Below are 14,775 nucleotides of genomic sequence, written 5' to 3'. Positions count from 1 at the left end.
TTACAACAGATTCAAATGTATTCTTTTTAATGGCTAAGTAATACTCCATTGTGTCTATGTACCACAGCTTTCTTATCCATTCGTCTGCTGATGGACATCTAGGTTGCTTCCATGTCCTGGCTATTATAAACAATGCTGCGATGAACACCTTATCTTTGACAAAGGAGGCAGGAATATACAATGGAGAAAAGACAATCTCTTTAACAAGCGGTGCTGGGAAAACTGGTCAACCACTTGCCAAAGAATGAAACTAGAACACTTTCTAACACTATACACAAAAATAAACTCAATGTGGATTAAAGCTCTAAATGTAAGACCAGAAACTATAAAACTCCTAGAGGAGAACATAGGCAAAACACTCTCCGACATAAATCACAGCAGGATCCTCTATGACCTACCTCCCAGAGTATTGGAAATAAAAGCAAAAATAAACAAATGGGACCTAATTCAAATTAAAAGCTTCTGCACAACAAAGGAAACTAGAAGCAAGGTGAAAAGACAGCCTTCAGAATGGGAGAAAATAATAGCAAATGAAGCAAGGGACAAAGAATTAATCTCTAAAATAAACAAGCAATTCCTGCAGCTCAATTCCAGATAAATAAACGACCCAATCAAAAAATGGGCCAAAGACCTAAACAGACATTTCTCCAAAGAAGACATGCAGATGGCTAACAACCACTCCGGTATTCTTACCTGGAGCATTCCATGGACAAGGAGGCTGGCAGGCCACAGTCCATACATAGGGTCACAGAGAGTTGGACATGACTGAAGCGTCTTAGCACACATGCATGCACACCCCTATTTAATCCTCTCTGCTACAGTATGTCATTCAAACAGAAAATTGAAAGAGTTCTCTTCTAACAGTACAGCAAGGAGCAGGATGCCTACATCATGATGAAAGTGTTAAGGGAGCAATTAAGACTGCATTTTTATGAATTCTTGGCTCTGCTGTGAATTGCCAGTGTTTACTCACTAAAGGTTTTCTAGCAGTCTTCTTGGTCCAAAACCACTAGTTATTTCATGTCACTGCAGCTTAAATCCCATGTTTAATTGTAAAAGATAATAAAGAGGAATGAGGTGAGCCTGCTGAAGAGAAAAAGCCTGAACAAGTAGGTGGATGGGGAATGTATGTTTGTTCTAGATTTATCAGCCCAGAGGATATTTCATGCACTGATAAGTGGAAGAGTAGTTTGGAAGAGCGAATCAAGGAAAATTAGTAGAAGCATTTCTTCTATGATAAAGTCATTGTGTTTGTTTGTAGGGGTCTCAGAAACCAGATTATAAGTGGTTGAAAGTGACAGATATAGGAAGTGCTAGTAGGCACCCATGGAAAGAATTAGTATATAGAGCTTGTTCTGGAAAAAAATAAAGAGGAGTTTGCTTCAGGATAAGGAAGGCCCAGTGATGTGTGTAGGAAGGGTGCAAGTGGTGGAGGGAAGGAGGGAGAAGAGATAGAGGGTGAGAGATGGAGAATTCAACTCTCTTGTTAGCTGTTCTATTGAGATTTCTAAGTTTCTTCAAAATTAGTATTTCCCACTTTCTGGAAGAAAATGAGTTCAAACCCATTTTATTCTAAACACTAACTTTATCATAGGATAAATGGTGTTGAATTTTTTTCTCATTCTATCCTAAAATAAAAACAATCCTCCCTCTAGTTTTTCTCATCTTGCTAAAAAGCATAACCCAATTGTTTATACCCAAAACCTGGGAGTCATTCTTGATCCCTTCCCTGACCCCCTACATTTATAAAGCAAAATTTATTGAGTCCCTATCATGTAGCAGACTTTGTTCCAGATTATTGCAAGGAGTTTGACAATAAACAAGATAAAAAACAAAATAAGACAACATGTTAGAAGGTGGCAAGTGCCAAGAAGAATATTAAGACAGAAGGGTTATAAGGACTGCCAGTGTAGGGACATGCAATCTCAAAGAACATGGTCAATGAGGGATTTGATGAGATTCATTTGTGCAAAGCTGGAAAGATTTGAGGGAGTGAACCATGAAAGGAAAATGGTGACATACTGGAGAAAATTATTTCAAGCAGAGGGAACAGAAGAACTGATAACATGGCTTTAATGTTCAAGAAACAGCAAGGAGGAGAGTGTGGTTGGAATGGAGCATATGAGTGGGAGATGAGAGCAGAGAGGTGAGGGGAGGGACAGATGCTGCAGGACTCTTGCCCTACTCTCTGAGTCATAAGAAGAGCTATCAAAGGGTTTTGAATAGAGGAATGACACAAGAAGTCCTTTCAAGATATTCCCCAAGCACATTCACATCTTCCTGTCTCTCCTGCCACTATACTTGTCTAAACCACCGTTTCTTGTTGAAATTCTTGAAAATCTCATGCCTGGCTTTCACATTTTATTATTCATCCTGTCAAAACTATTCTCTAGGCAGCAAACACATAATCTTTGAAATATATACTGGATTATAACACACTCCTGCTAATAACACTTCAGTGACTGAATTTCTCTCTACCATGCTAGTCAATTTCCTTCTTTTGTACTCTGCTAAGGGACTCATGAAACTTCTTTCCATTCCTCAACCCTGTGACTCTACCTGTAGCTCTTTGCACCTGCCTGGAACAGTCCTCTCCCAGCTCTTCATAGGGGCTTCCCTGGTGGCTCAGTGGTAAAGAATATGCCTGCCAGAGCAGGAGATGCAAGTTCAATCCCTGGGTGGGACTGAAGCCAGTATTCTGGCTATACAAGCCACTCCAGTATTCTTGCCTGGGAAATTCAATGGACAGAGGAGCCTGGCAGGCTACAGTCTGTGGGGTCACAAAGAGTCGAACATAACATAACTCACTTACTGAGTAAACAACAACAACCAGCTTTTCATAGACCAGACCCTTCTCATCTTAGAAGCCTCTTCCTGAGAGAGGTCCATCCCCATTGTCCTTCCATCAGTTTCTATGAGAGAACCTTGTGGTTTCTGTACCTCCCCTGTGCAGTCGGTAAGAATGTGTTTTGTTTGCTTGCTTTTTATCTATTTCTTCTGTTGACTGTGAATTTGTTGAAGGAAGAATTTCTCTTGATCAGGGTTCTGTCCCCAGAGCTGACCATGGTGCCTGGAACATTATTATTAGCACTTGTTTAAAAAATGTCTGAATGAAAAAACAAAAAGAAGAGAGACGGGCATCTATATGACCCTGCACGGACCTGTTTATATACATATGTGTCTATTTTCTGATACAGTGAGAATATCATAGAGTAGGAGGCTTAAAACACAGACATTGCTTTCTCACAGTTTTGGAGGCTGGGAAGTCCAAAATCAGGGTCCCTGTAGTCCTGGTGTCTGATGAGAGTCCTCTTCCTAGTTGGCAGACTGCCATCTTCTCATACATCCTCACATGGCTGAGAGAAGAATCTTTTATCTCCTGTCTGTTCTTCAGTTCAGTTCAGTCACTCAGTCGTGTCCAACTCTTTGTGACCCCATAAATTGCAGCACAACAGGCCTCCCTGTCCATCACCAACTCCCAGAGATCACTCAAACTCATGTCCATCGAGTCAGTGATGCCATCCAACCATCTCATCCTCTGTTTTCCTCTTCTCCTCCTGCCCCCAATCCCTCCCAGCATCAGAGTCTTTTCCAATGAGTCAACTCTTCGCATGAGGTAGACAAAGAATTGAGTTACAGCTTTAGCATCACTCCTTCCAAAGACACCCAGGACTGATCTCCTTTAAATGGACTGGTTGGATCTCCTTGCAGTCCAGGGACTCTCAAGAGTCTTCTCCAACACCACAGTTCAAAAGCATCAATTCTTCGGTGCTCAGCTTTCTTCACAGTCCAACTCACACATCCATACATGACTACTGGAAAAACCATAGCCTTGATTAGACTGACCTTTGATGGCAAAGTAATGTCTCTGCTTTTGAATATGCTATCTAGGTTGGTCATAACTTTCCTTCCAAGGAGTAGGCGTCTTTTAATTTCATGGCTGCAGTCACCATCTGCAGTGATTTTGGAGCCCCCCAAAATAAATTCTGACACTGTTTCCACTGTTTCCCCATTGATTTGCCGTGAAGTGATGGGACCAGATGCCATGATCTTCATTTTCTGAATGTTGAGCTTGAAGCCAACTTTTTCACTCTCCTCTTTCACTTTCATCAAGAGGCTTTTTAGTTCCTCTTCACTTTCTGCCATAAGGGTGGTGTTATCTGCATATCTGAAGTTATTGATATTTCTCCCAGCAATCTTGATTCCAGCTTGTGCATCTTCCAGCCCAGCATTTCTCATGATGTACTCTGCATATAAGTTAAATAAGCAGGGTGACAATATACAGCCTTGACATACTTCTTTTCCTATTTGGAACCAGTCTGTTGTTCCATATCCAGTTTTAACTGTTGCTTCCTGACCTGCATACAGGTTTCTCAAGTGGCAGGTCAAGTGGTATGGTATTCCCATGTCTTTCAGAGTTTTCCGCAATTTATTGTGACCCACACAGTCGAAGGCTTTGGCATAGTCAATAAAGCAGAAATAGATGTTTTTCTGGAACTCTCTTGCTTTTTCTATGATCCAGTGGATGTTGGCAATTTGATCTCTGGTTCCTCTGCCTTTTCTAAAACCAGCTTGAACTTCAGGAAGTTCACAGTTCACATATTGCTGAAGCCTGGCTTGGAGAATTTTGATCATTACTTTACTAGCATGTGAGATGAGTGCAATTGTGCGGTAGTTTGAGCATTCTTTGGCATTGCCTTTCTTTGGGATTGGAATGCAAACTGACCTTTTCCAGTCTTGTGGCCACTGTTGAGTTTTCCAAATTTGCTGGCATATTGAGTGCAGCACTTTCACAGCATCATCTTTCAGGATTTGAAATAGCTCAACTGGAATTCCATCCCCTCCCCTAGCTTTGTTCATAGTGATGCTTTCTAAGGCCCACTTGACTTCACATTCCAGGATGCCTGGCTCTAGGTGAGTGATCATACCATTGTGATTATCTGGGTCTTGGAGCTCTTTTTTTGTACAGTTCTTCTGTGTATTCTTGCCACCTCTTCTTAATATCTTCTGCTTCTGTTAGGTCCATACCATTTCTGTCCTTTATCAAGCCCATCTTTGCATGAAATGTTCCCTTGGTATCTCTAATTTTCTTAAAAAGAGCTCTAGTTTTCCCCATTCTGTTGTTTTCCCTCTATTTCTTTGCATTGATCACTGAGGAAGGCTTTCTAATCTCTCCTTGCTATTCTTTGGAACTCTGTATTCAGATGCTTATATCTTTCTTTTTCTCCTTTGCTTTTCACTTCTCTTCTTTTCACAGCTATTTGTAAGGCCTCCCCAGACAGCCATTTTGCTCTTTTGCATTTCTTTTCCATGGGGATGGTCTTGATCCCTGTCTCCTGTACAATGTCATGAACTTCATTCCATAGTTCTTTAGGCACTCTATCTATCAGATCTAGTCCCTTAAATCTATTTCTCACTTCCACTGTATAATCATAAGGGATTTGATTTAGGTCATACCTGAATGGTCTAGCGTTTTCCCTACTTTCTTCAATTTAAGTCTGAATTTGGCTATAAGGAGTTCATGATATGAGCCACAGTCAGCTCCCAGTCTTATTTTTGTTGACTGTATAGAGCTTCTCCATCTTTTGCTGCAAAGAATATAATCAATCTGATTTCGGTGTTGGCCATCTGGTGATGTCCATGTGTAGTCTTCTCTTGTGTTGTTGGAAGAGGGTGTTTGCTATGACCAATGCATTCTCTTGGCAAAACTCTATTAGCCTTTGCCCTCCTTCATTCCATATTCCAAGGCCAAATTTTCCTGTTACTCCAGGTGTTTCTTGACTTCTTACTTTTGCATTCCAGTCCCGTATAATGAAAAGGACATCTTTTTTGGGTGTTAGTTCTAAAAGGTCTTGTAGGTCTTCATAGAACCATTCAACTTCAGCTTCTTCAGCATCTTTTCCTAGAAGGACACAAATCCCTTTCAGGGTGGCTCCATCCTCATGGCCTAATTACATCCCCAGAGGTCCCACTGTCATATTGGGAGTTAGGATTTCAACAAATGAATTTCAAGGAGGGGCGTAAATATGTGGCCCATAGCACCATGCAATAAATTTTATAATTAGGATAAAAGAAGTAAGCTCTGTAAGTAACAAAAAGTCATATTTTATAAGCTGTCATTTCTAATTGTTGCTGTGTTTATTTTGATTGCCATGGAAACATAGAGAGGTACTTTCCTTATTTTCCACACCCCTTTGAGCTTCAGTAAAGGAAATTTGACCATAAGGGATTCTTCAAGAGCTGCTTCAAAATTCATTGTTCAACAGGCAGTTGAGGACAAGTATTTGCTGGGACTTGCTCAGTGCCAGATGCTGTGCCTGGCATTGTAGAAAAGGAGGTAAATGAGCTACCTCATTCTGCTTACCAGAGAGATCTGGGGTTCATTGCACATCCTAATACAGTGTAATAAGTCATGTGATAATCTTTGCACGAGGTGCTGTGTGTTAAAGAGAGACATCAAGAGAGCCTCTAAAGAGACAATGCTTAAATTGTTTGAATATTGTCCTGGAGTTACCCCAAAAAATGGAGAGGAGAGAAGAGTGGGAGGAAATCTGTCATCATTTATCAGTTATTTTCCCATTTCAACGTAAAAGCATTAAGAAGAGTTGAAACACATAAGGAAAAATAATGAAAGGAATCAGACCTCCCAAAACAAAAAAAATATATTCTGCCCATTGGTTATGTCCTCTGCAAAGGATGGACATGAGTCTAGGCAAAGAAAACTGTGAACTATATAAGAAAAGGAAATAACTAAACTTTTGTCATTTTAGGTTTTTCCCAGACCAAAAAGCCACTTTTGATATCTTCAATAATCTCATTTAAGAGACTACTTTAGAGTGCATGTAGGGTTGGGAGGGGTGTATCCATCTGAAAGGGGGTAAACCTGCCCAGGTGACTCTTGGGCTCTCTGCAGCCAATGGGAAGACTGATAGTGCCACAGGTTAGAGGGTGGGATGGAGTCGAGCAGTGCCCTGGTTGGTCTAGGACTGGTGTTTTATCAAAACATACCCAGTTGTCTACAATCATTTAAAAACAAATTTGTAAATTTGTCTCAGTAACTGATGCGGAAACATAAACCCTAGGGACTTTCAAATTCCCCCTTTTCCTGCTTTCTCCCAGCCACCTGTCAAACTGCCGATTCTCCTTTCCAGTTTCTCTGCCCTCTCTCTCCCCAAATCCTCACGTTCTTCCTGTTACCCTCACCCCACATCATTTCCTTTTGATCCTGGATCCTATAATCCCAAGAATGATAGGGAGGATTCTCTTCCCAGGCAGGAAGGACCTTCAAAAGATAATTATTGTCATTTTGTCAAATGCACATTAATTGAATCTGCAGAACTCAATCCTGCCACAGATATAGAATCCTAAGATGTGAGAAGCAGAAGGAAATGGGAGATATTTTAGCTATTAAAATATGAACATATGGCCTCACGTATCAGATAGTTCCTGGCCCTGAGAAACTATTCTGGCTTCTCCTCTACGTACCTCAGAAGGGGAAGCCAGAATAGTTTCTCAAGGCCAGGAGCTATCTGATACGTGAGGCCATATGTTCATATTTTAATAGCTAAACTCCCTTGAATGAGGCTCAGAACTTAATTTCATTCTGTTGAATTCCCATCCCCAGAAGATTCTCTTGTGTCCCAGTGGGTTCATAATGTTACGTTAAAGATTCTCTTCATGAAGCTAGAATACATTTTTTCCCTTCTATTTTTATGTTTGGATTTGGTTATAATGTTTTTAAAAATTGTCCTCCTTGTTGGCATTTTTATTGATTCTTTCCCCTCAACCATCCAAAATAATTAGATGCATAATATGGAGCAAAATGTATAGAATGATCCAAATGCTTATTCTTGGTTCAGTTCAGTTCAGTCGCTCAGTCGTGTCTGACTGTTTGCGACCCCATGAATCACAGCACACCAGGCCTCCCTGTCCATCACCAACTCCCGGAGTTCACTCAGACTCACATCCATCGAGTCCGTGATGCCATCCAGCCATCTCATCCACTGTCGTCCCCTTCTCCTCCTGCCCCCAATCCCTCCCAGCATCAGAGTCTTTTCCAATGAGTTGTTTATGATCTGCCAAATTAAAACCTTGCAAAGAGGGAGTTTAGAACAAAGTGTAATAACAACAAGATGCTTGACTCTGAGCCTAGGGGTTTGGATACCTTGTGCAAGCCTTACAACATCCCTGTGAATGAAAGGCTGTCATATTTTCATTTTAGTAAACTGAGGTTTAGAGAGATTAGCTTCCAGGTCAGATGGTAGAGCCAGACTCCAAGCCTAGGGATGGTAGAATCAGCATCTGGTAGCTTAATCTGTCCACTTTACAATCAGAAGACAAAATAAATTGATTCAAAAGTGTGATCATTTTACATTCCACAGTCTAGTTGTCATAGATGGATGCCATGAGAATAAGCAGTTTCCACTGTGTAGAGCCCTGAAAAGGGTTTAATTTCAGGGGACTCTTTTGCATGGGCTGTGAGAAGGCTCGTTAGACAGCCCCTTTAGGACAGACCAACCAAAGTATCACTGGTGACAGTTTTGATATCTTATCAGTTCCTGATCTGAAATTCTATTTGCTTGTTACACCCTGGGCTTCCAGTGTGTGTCTCCTAGAAATCTTTTTGGATTCCTGGGTCAACAGCAAAGTCAGTGCTTCCTGAGCAGATCGTGTGGTCTCACTGGTCATATATGCACATGCACGTGTGTGCGTGCATACACATACACACACTCACATCATGATTGTCTCTTTTGCTTCACAGTTCATTGTCAGTGTTTTCTGGTTCAAGTACTAACATAAAACCATCTTTACATTCCTTTGCTGGTTGCTACAATTCTGCTTGTCTATTAACTTTTAATTTTTATTAAAAATAAATAGGACACAGTCACTGTTAAGTAACTGAGCTTTGATCAGGAATGCAAGCATAATGTAATTTCTCTTGCTCTCTCACCAACTCATGGAGAAATCCAAATAGTCATAGCAGCCATTATTCAAGGTAATGTATTTTCCTGTAACTTTTTGTGGATATAACTAAAAATACCTTAACCTAATGGTTGACCCCCTAGGAAGGATTTCAGGCTTGGTGGTGGTCATCCATATTTATAACATTAACAGTGTGAGTAACTTCTTCATTTCCATTTCTAGCCTAATTTCTCATCCAAGGTCCCAATGCTTAATCTTCAAGTAACTTGGAGGCATTGCTTTCTACATGTCCTTCAGGCTAAGCAAATTGAATAAGTTTAAAACTGAGAACTCATTGTTATTCCAGAACTGTGCTGTTCAACGTGCAAAGTGTGGCTGTTGGGCACGTGAAATGCAACTTGTTTGAATTGAGGTCTGCTCTAAGTGTCATCAGGCTTCCCTGGTGGTGCTAGTGGTTAAGATCTTGCCTGCCGATGTAGGAGACTTAAGAGATGCAGGTTTGATCCCTGGGTCGACAAGATCCCCTGGAGGAGAGCATGGCAACCCACTCCAGTATTCATGCCAGCAGAATCCCAGGGACAGAGGAACCTGATGGGTTACAGTCGTTAGGGTCACAATGAGTCAGATACAATTGAAGCGACTTAGCATCTGTGTACACTAAGTGTCATCATGTTATCTATCAACCAACAACACAGAACATCTACATCTTGGCTACTATAGGTGTTTTTGTAGCTGACCTTCACTTACTTGAGTCACTGAATTAAGGGAAGTTCTCCATTTCCTCTGTAAAACTTCCTAATGCCCACATTGTTGTTGTTTACTTGCTAACTTGTGTCTTACTCTTGCAACCCCGTGGACTGTAGTCCCACCAGGGTCCTCTGTCCATGAGATTTTCCAGGCAAGAATACTGGAGTGGGTTACCATTTCTTTTTCCAGGGGATCTTCCCAACCCAGGGATCGAACCCACATCTCTTGCATTGGTAGGTGGATTCTTTACCACTCAGCTCTAAGTGTCTATACCACTCAACTTCAAACACTAAGTACAACAAAAAGAATGCAAAATATCTCATTAATGGGTTTATATTGATTACAGGCTGAAATGAACTTACATGTATATATAATTAAATAAAACATATTTAATTTTTTTTTCAGATTTCATTTTATTTTATTTTACTTTACAATACTGTATTGGTTTTGCCATACATCAACATGAATCTGCCACGGGTGTACACGTGTTCCCAATCCTGAACCCCCCTCCCACCTCCCTCTGCATATCATTTCTCTGAGTCATCCCAGTGTACCAGCCCCAAGCATCCTGTATCTTGCATCGAACCTAGACTGGTGATTCATTTCTTATATGATATATAAAGTTACTTTTGCCTGTTTCTTCTTTTTAAAATATGGCTATTAGAAAATTTAAAATTATGTAGCTTATGTATTTCTATTGGACAGCAATATGCTGAAATATCAAAACTGGGAGGGACTGTCTAATCTTATCCCTCATTTTATGATTGAAGAGTGATAACAATAACTCATTATTGAGTAAGTTTTGCATGCCTGATAATGAATTAATACCTTAGCACTTACACATATTATCTCATTTAATCTTTACTGTAACACCAAGAGGTAGGTACCATAGTTACACTCATTTTAGAGATAAAGTGCATGGAGGGGAAGTAGCTTGTTCAGTGTTACAAAGTTTGTAACTTGGATGCTCCCTGTGTAGCTTCAATTCCTATGAACGATGGAATACAACTACTTTTCAAGACATAGATGCCATGGGTATGCTTCTGTGGTTCTCTCTCACTGAATCCACCTTTCTCTGGTAGCCACTGTATCATGGAATAACTCCTCAACTAACTTTACCTCCAATTCTGATCTCATTTTCTCTTTGTAAAAAACATATACTCAGTTTAAGGAAAAAGTCAATCTCTTGTAACAGGGATCTCTACAATTATTGCAAAATTGACTTTATTAATTACCAAAGGAAGGTGACAAAATGTTAAGCTCGGTGATGGAAAGTGAGTTTCCATTCTGCCTAAACCATCTTACCTGTCACAGCAATGTACACTCACGTGTCCTGGAACACACAGGCACATTCATACACATATTCACACACATTGAAAATCACTCTTTCCAGATATTGTAGACATTTTACAGTGCAGTTGTATCTTAGACTTGGTCTCCAAAGTTAGTTGAAATGTGAAAATAATATATATGGGCAAAAATTGTAGTGTCAATAGAATCCTTGTCAGGGACAACATTGGAAACCAACCTTCTATCTCAGAATAAACCCAACTCAACCGATTTCTTCTCCAGCTGAAAATCAATTGTAGCTCCTTGGTTGAGTATCAGATTACTGGTTGTTTGTATTTAGGGGATATGTTATATAAAAAATGTATCACTTTAGACAGTAAAATCACACTTAGCATAATGAGATGTTCATTTCAACAAATGTGCAGGAAAACTGAGATCAAATGAGGGAAATGAAATTCATTTCTCTCATCTCATGTTAAGTCTAAGACACCTAGTTCTTGAAGGAAATGGAGGGCAGAATTGCCTTAATGTATTTAAATTGTTGTTTTTCTCCATTTTTGACAAACATATAAAATTGAATTGTGCAAGTTAAATGAACATGCATATTACCTCACAGGCCTCTGGTAAATAATATTGGCTTCTAATGAGTCCATGATGCATAAAAGTCCTCAAGGAGGGGAATTCTGTGAGAGCAGGGGGTAAAGTATTTATCTTTAGTGGGCTTGAGGAATTCGTGAGCTCATTCACTATTTTTACAAGATGATTGAGTATCCTCTGTCTGCCTGATGCTGTACCAGGTCCTAGGAGTCACAGATAAATTAAGAGACCATCTTTGTTCTCAGCCACTCAGAAATTTTAAAAGATTTTCTCTTCAAAAAAAAACACAACAAAACAAGACAGAAGCATTCTGGGTTTTGATCCCAAGGAGTCAGATGAATTGTTCACATTTTATTTATTGTCATTACTATCATTATTATTAGAAAAAGAAGGAGGCAGAAGCTAGAAGGAAAAGGGATATTGGGAAAAGGTCCTGGCACCTGAGAGGTCTTATTGCAGAAGGCTGCGTGGTAAGAGTGGGAAAACATTTGTGCTTAGGAGAAGGCATGACACAAACCTTGTGAGAACTTAAGTAGAAAACAGAGAACATATTTTTCTGTTTAAAATTGAAGTATAGTTGCTTTACAATGTTTTTAGTTTCAGATGCATAGCAAAGTGATTCAGCCATATATATATTATATATATGTAGTATATATACATATATTTTATACTACATATATATACATATTATATACATATATACACACACATATATATAATATATATATTCTCTTTTAGATCCTTTCCCTGTATAGATTATTACAAAATATTGAGTATAGTTCTCTGTGCTATACAGTAGGTCCTTGTTCATTAGCTCTTTTACATATTGTAGTGTGTTTATGTTAATCCCAAACTCGTATTTTATCCTTCTTATCCTTCCTCCCTCTTTTGGTAATCATAAGTTTGTTTTTTGTATCTGAGTATATTTCTGTTTTGTATATAAGTTCATTTGCATTATTTCTCTAGATTTCACACATAAATAATATCATATGATGTTTGTCTTTCTCTTTCTGGCTAACTTAGCGTAATAATTTCTAACTGCATCCATGTTGCTGCCAATGGCATTATTTCCTTCTTTTTGATGGTTGAGTAATATTCCATAGTATATATGTACCCATATCTTCTTTATCCCTTTCTCTGTCAATGGACATTTAGATTGCTTCCATGTCTTGGCTACTGAAATAGTGCTGCTATGAACATTGGGATGCATGTATCCTTTTGGACCATGTTTTTCTCTGGATATATTCCCAGGAGTAGGATTGCAGATCATATGGTAGTTTATTTTTGGCTTTTAAAAGAGCCATCATACTGTTCTCCATAGTGGCTGCACCAGTTTAAATTCCTACCCACAGTGTAGGAGGATTTCTTTTTCTTCACACCCTTTTAAGCATTTATTATTTGTAGACTTTTTAATGATGCCCATTCTGACTGGTGTGAATTGATACATCATTATAGTTTTGATTTCCAGTTCTCTAATAATTAGTAATGTTGAGCATATTTTCATGTGCATTTTGGCCATCTGTATGCCTTCTTTGGAGAAATTTCTATTTGGGTTTTCTGTCCATTTTTTGATTTTTTAAAAAAATATTGAGCTGTATGAGCTGTTTGTATATTTTGGAGATTAATCCCTTGTTGGTAGCATCATTTGCAAATATTTTCTCCCATTCTATAGGTTGTCTTTTCATTTTGTTTATGCTTTCCTTTACTGTGCAAAAGCTTTTAAGTTTAGTTAGGCCCCATTTGTTTATTTTTGCTTTAAACTATTCATGACAAGTGCAGACAAGAGGATTAATGTTAATGAATTGGTGTCAATATTATGTTGGAATCATGCCCTTCCAGTAATTTTACTGTGTAACTTACCAAAAGTTTAAAAATGTTGATCTTACCTAATTCTCTCATTTTTTAGACTATAGAATGAAGCTAGAGAAGGGCCTTCAAATTAAATATTTACCTTTTAAAAAATTTTCTTCATTTTCCTCTTAAGATTATGATGATTTTGCTTTGTATTTAAAAGTCAATTGGCTAATTCATTTCAAAGGCTCCTCTTTGAGTCTATGTTCTTAATCTGGAGTTTATTGTGCTCACTGGTGCCAACATGAGAGAATATCTTTATCAACTTTGTACCTTCTTTCATGTTCTCTCCTCAGGGTGCTTTATGACCCAGGCTGCCTTCTGGATCAGAAAGATACTAGAAGCTGTAAAACACACAAAGCCAGGCTTTGTTATCACCTGTGTGTGCAGAAGGACACTAGCCCTAAGCATGTGCCACTTCATGCCCCTGTCACGTGCTCCTCTGTCTTCCTGACTCCACTTTCCCGGGTCCATTCCTGGCCAGAGGATGAAAGAAGCCACAATAAAACCTGGCTGCCTGGGTCTATCTTCCCCTACATGGAGGTGAGTTGCTGTGCTCCTGTGTTCATGTCTGTTTAGAGTATGTGGGCTGCACTCCCTGCTTAAGCAGCTTTGTCTCAGGCTATACCTGCCGCTCTGAACCCTCAGAGTGTGGCCCTTGGCATGACTATGAGGACAGCCCAGTTAGCCTTTTAGGGCTAGGATGCTTCATTTCCCATCACTCTGAGACCAGGTGTGGTCACATTCCCTGCTTTAACCTCCCTCGATACAACTGATACCAGCTGGTATTGCAAAATAGCTATGTTATCAATGCTCAGGACTCCTTTTAATTAAAAATTATTTTAAAGCACATTTGGAAAAAAGTATTATATGTTGCTTTTTTCTGATTATCAAATAAGATATACTCAATGTAGAAAATTTGACAAATACTGAAAAGTATAACACAAAAAGGCAAGCATGAACTATGATTCTGCCACCCAGAGACAACCACTGCTAATATTTTGGGAAATACCAGAAAATTCCTCATAGATTTTTAGTCCTGTATCACAGTCATTTCTGCAAGTAGGATGCTATTAAATGTGCTGTTAGGCATTCCACTTTTTTCTCTCCATATTAATTTGTGAACATTTTTACATATCATTTAATAGTCTATGAGACCTGTTTGAGTATATTTATGTGTGTGTATACACATGAACACAATGCTTTCTAGTGATTTCTTCCATAATTTAAAATTTCCCTTAGATGGAGAATTATCCTGGGTTCTATATAACATTAATCTTCATAAGTGGTAGTCCTAGAGCACCCTTAAATCATGTATTTTAGTGTTTACTTCTTACTCTGTGGCCTTTTCATGACTTGTTATATTGT

The 14,775-nt window shown here is 39.1% G+C and overlaps 1 protein-coding gene across 1 annotated transcript in view; it reads left to right on the top strand.

Moving 5' to 3' along the window:
• The window catches only part of HTR4 (5-hydroxytryptamine receptor 4), a 248,757-nt gene that overhangs the window by 22,214 nt on the left and 211,768 nt on the right, over window positions 1-14,775 (top strand). The window contains exon 2 of the mRNA XM_069592379.1: window positions 13,704-13,950. The gene's annotated coding sequence lies outside the window, so the exon portion shown is untranslated. The remainder of the gene's footprint in view (window positions 1-13,703; window positions 13,951-14,775) is intronic.

Source organism: Ovis canadensis, chromosome 5 (genome assembly GCF_042477335.2).
Source record: "Ovis canadensis isolate MfBH-ARS-UI-01 breed Bighorn chromosome 5, ARS-UI_OviCan_v2, whole genome shotgun sequence".
Taxonomy (NCBI): Eukaryota; Metazoa; Chordata; class Mammalia; order Artiodactyla; family Bovidae; genus Ovis; species Ovis canadensis.
This window is presented reverse-complemented; position numbering and strand designations above follow the sequence as displayed.